Genomic DNA, 5,009 nt, shown 5'->3' on the forward strand with positions numbered 1-5,009 from the left:
TAGCTTGGTCTACAGAGTGATTTCTAGGCTAGCTGGGGCTGCAGGGAGATCCTGTCTCAAAAAGAAAAGAAAAGAAAAGAGAAGATGCTGATTGCCATTAGTCACTAGAGAATACTATGGAATAGAAGTAACAGTGAATTATAATGAATTATTAGAATGGTTTAAAATACCAGGATGACCATGTTAATTTTGTGCAGGTGTGAAATAACTGGATTCTTCACATATCATGTGCTATAAACTAAAATGGAAATACGACTTTATAAAATATCTTCTCTATGATGCAAGCATTCTTTGTTTTTTATCCAGCCATTCTAATTCTCCTGAGAAATAACAGTATGTTGTTCCTGAGACGGCCTGAACATCAGTATTAATAGCAGTTGTATTTATAACACCTTAAGGTGGAAACACTATAAATGATAATCAATATATGAAGCCGTAAACAACTTGCTTTGTGCCTGCAATGGAATGCCACTGGGTCAAAAATAAAGGAGTGCCGTATTGATTAGGCAACAGCGCTGACAAATCTCAGAATAATTACATTGAGTGAAAGAAGTTGGATGAGAGAGAGCACATTATATGAATATATTTTTCTGAAATTACAGAAATGTCAAACAAATATGAAGTCACAGAAAGCAGATTAGTAACTGCTTACTAATGTATGGAGAAAGGACGAAGGAAAGGAGTATGGTGGCCTATAAATGTTCTTCATGGGAATAAGAGGAAACTGCTGACTAACAACACTAATAATGTTTTATCTTGTGGAGACAAATTCAATTTGTTAGTTTTGGGGACAAGCACCTCCCTGTAGCCCCAGCTAGCCTGGAGTTTGCTATGTAGACCAGGCTGGCCTCAGTGTAGGCAGGCTGCCTCTGCTCTCCGGAGTGCTGGGATAAAAGGTGTGCACCACCATGCTCAGCTCAGATTCAGTATTTAGTATATGCCCTGCACAGTCGTTGTTCTGTATACATATGTTGTATTATACATCATGAATAAAAATATTCAGAAAAGTATTGCTTTCCTGAAGAACATATATTCATGTTTTTGGCCATTTTCTTCCCAAAAAACAAAGCATAAAATCTATTTATGGGGCTGGAGAGATAGCTCAGCAGTTAAGAGCACTGGCTGATCTTTCAGAGGACCCAGTTTTGGGTCCTAGCATCCACACGGCATTACATGACATGGGTACACTTGTATACATTCAAGTAATACACTCATACACATAAAAATAAAATAAAAATGAAAAAAGATCTATTTATACAGAATGCACATTGCATCAGATATTCTATATTAAAGGATAATTAGACCCTTTATATTGGAAGTTATATGTAACCACTCTGCTATTTTATACCAATGACATGAATGTCTGCAGATTTTGTTAGCAGCAGCAGGCCCCAGAATTGGCTCGTAGATACAAGAAATAACTATACTTTTGTAGGGAATCAAGGCTGCAAGTGTCTGTTTACGTTTAGACAACATGGTGCTAGGGATTTCCCACATGGGCCAAGATGGCTAACGCTAGACATCCGGAGGGCTATGAGTCAGCAAAAAATGGCTGGGAGACCCCCAAATAAACAGTGATGTAATTTGTTAAATAACCAGTTTAGGCCAGAAGCTAACTTTGTGTGAATACCTATAAAAATTTTTGGGATCAAGGCCATGTGTGCTCTTTTGGTGGCTGTCTGTCCAGGGAGCAAGTGCCCTCGCTCAGAAAAAATATAGCATGTTTCATTCGCCCTCAGTGGCTCCGTGGTGAATCTTCTCTAATCTCCCAGCTTCTGTAGACCTTCCATTCCTTGTGTTTGAACTCAGAGTCTAAGACATGTGGAGATCCTAAATGCCCTTCCATTTCCTCTTGTGTTCTGTGAAATAGTGTGCTCTGATAGGAACACTAGGAAACAGGAGGAAACAGTGAACCAGGAAGCCATAGTAAGGAAATGAACTCTTTCCCTCCTTTGTGCAACTGCTTCTGTATACCAAGACCTACATTAAAAGTAGGTTGTTCATGGAACTGTGATCTACCCCAAACCTCTTCATTTCAAACACCAGAACCAAAAATATAGCTTGAGGAAAGAAGATGGGTGAACAAGGGTTTTGAATTAAAATGAAATTTCAAGTTAAAATAATTGTGTTTATCAGTTAATAAAATGAGACTTTGTGGAGTAAATAGGATTGAATTGACTCCAGCTGAGTACAGGTTAGGAGACTGGGAGATTTCAAGTTAAAATAACCATTTTTATCTGTTAATAAACAACATGAGGCTTTGTGGAATACATAGGGTTGTACTGGCTCAAACCGAGAAGCAAGTTAGGAAACCGGGTACCCAGCAGGGAAGGGTTCATCACAGGACAGGGATGGTATCAGCTACCAGATAAATGAATGTTTTTCATGTCTACACTTCAACAAATGCAGACTACAATTAAAATATACTGAAATTTCATTTACAGTTACTTTATATACACACTAACACATCCTTGCATAAATTTTAAATCATATAAATCAAAACAAACAGCCTATGAATATTAATGTAGCTCCACACTCTTCCCACAATAGTTATGCACAAAAGAACAACTTCAGAAAGGTCCCTAACTGCCATTCAGTTATCGGTAGCAGAATTTGCCTTACATCCTGAGGCTATAATGTGAGTATCCAGTGATTTTGTACATAGCTAGGGTGGCTATCATAGAAAGCAGCTGTAAGAGAAATATTCCCATCTAATTTGGGTGGTGTCAGAAAATGTATACTACATGAACCATTTGAGAGCTTATCTAAGAAATTTCCATTAGATCAAGTCATAATCTTTTTCCTTATGTGTGTGTGTGTATATATATGATCAAATATATATAAAATATGTTTATGTTTGAATATATAAAAATATGTGTGTGCTTATATATGCCATGTATATATTTAAGTGTACATCCCATATGGAAGAAATTATAAAATATTTTATCCTACACCCCATTACCACTTCTGTTCCCTCCTCTCTTTTTCTTTAGACCTTACCCCCCACTTTATGTATATATTTAAATCTACATTATGCATACGAGAGAGATATTGTTTCATTTGTCTTTCTGAATCTGGCTTATTTGGCTTAACATGATCATCTCTAGTTGCATCCATTCTCCTGCAATTGAAACAGTTTCTTTCTTTTTTAGACCTGAACAAAGCTTTGCTGAGTATATATATGACACTTTCTTATTTGTTCATTGATTGATAGATATCTAGTCTATTGTGAATAATGACGAAGTGATATGTAAGTATCTGTGCACAATGTTTAACTTTCACTGTAACTATCTAGATTTATAATCACCATGGAAACACATTTCTGGGTGTGTCTATGACGGTGTTTCTAGAAAGATTTAACTGAACCAAGTAGACCCACCCTGGGTGGCACCATTCCACAACCAGAGAGCCCAAAATGAATGGGAAGAGAGGAAAAGCAGGGAATGCCTGACTACAGGTAGGGTGGGACTGGCTGCTTTACACTCTTGCCTTGTGCCTTTCTTAGCATTATGGACTATATCTCCTCAAACTGCAAACCAAAATAAACCCTTCCTCCCTTAAGCTGCTTCTTGTCATGTATTTGGTACAGCAATGAGAAAAGTACCATAGGCACCCAGGACTGGGATTGTTGCTTTGGTGAACCTGACCATATCGTTCTGGTCCTTGGAATTGGTTTGCAGTTGAAATATGAAGAGTGGAGAGCTGTGGATCAGAGAAGCCCAAGAATCCTGTAAACAGAGCTTAAAGCACCACTCCAGTAGGAGTTTAAAAAACAAAGTAGTCTGACCATTCAGCTTACTTTCTGGCACAGAATCTGGCTGCATCTGTCCATGTATTGGGAATTTGAATGAGGCTGAATTCAAAAGTAACAGGCAAATTTGTTTGGTGGAGGAAATTTAAAAACAGGATAGCATTCAGGCTGTGTCATGGTTACCTCTCACTGCTCTTTTCCAAGACTACACTGAGAACAGCTAGTGGAGCTGAAAGGCATAAAAATGTGCAGTTTATGATGAATCACTGCAAACATGTTTAAAACTGTGGATAGGGAAGGTGGGAAGAAGGCAACTGTAATTGTTAAAGAGATTAACAGCATTAAGGAGCAACCCAGTGCTCTGTACAAAGACAGCAGGAAAGGTTCCTGAGGGCAAGATCACATGGAAGCCACTGCCTGGCGAAAATGCAAATTATTTTAAAGTGGAAAGCTTGAACTGATGGCTCCAAAGGTGTTTTCTTTTTGACCACCCCCCCTGTAAACAACAGCATACACAACAACAACAACAAATGCTGAGGAAACTGTTCCCTCAGGTTCGGCTTTGAAAACATAAAGACCACTTTAACTGTGATCTAAGGGGACGAGGCTTCGTCTCAAGCTGACAGCACAACTTGGCAGAGTGTTCCATGTGTTACTAGTTTTGCAGGCATGAAGGATCAAGTCATAGAGGTTTGCATTATGGTTCTAGAAAGCTGTGATGCCAGGTAATACACAGCAGAATGGGTTTTTCTGCAAGAAGGTCCCGAGAGCTGTTTTGTGAAGCTGGGAGAGTGAAGCCTATTTAGTAATGCAGACTCTAGAATTTTAGAGAGGCCAGGACCATGGGACACGCATCAGGAAAAAAGTCGCAGGTATGGAATCGAACAAGCCTGAGCAAGGCTATGTGTGCTGTAAGCAACAGAACTGAAAGGATGGGGCTTTCCACGGCTGTTGAAGCACTGATGATAAATCATCAAGAGCTCCAGATGACTCGGGGATGCAGGATTTGGCGTTTTCTCTCCTAGTTTTCAGTCTGCTTCGGTCTGTTTTTTTCCTGCTGCTGCATTTTGGAATGGGAATATTTATTCTGAGTCACTGCATATTGTAATGATTTTTTAAAAAATTTTATAGGGCTCACAGGAGATTGCCAAGAGTCTCAGAAGAGACTTATGTACTTTTGAACAGTGTTGGGACTGTTTAAAATTGTAACTTCTAGAGATTGACTGATAAAAGAATGGGACTTTAGAATCAAGGGTGG

The sequence above is a fragment of the Nannospalax galili genome, unplaced genomic scaffold (genome assembly GCF_000622305.1).
Source record: "Nannospalax galili isolate Female #2095 unplaced genomic scaffold, S.galili_v1.0 scaffold189, whole genome shotgun sequence".
In the NCBI taxonomy this organism is placed as follows: domain Eukaryota; kingdom Metazoa; phylum Chordata; class Mammalia; order Rodentia; family Spalacidae; genus Nannospalax; species Nannospalax galili.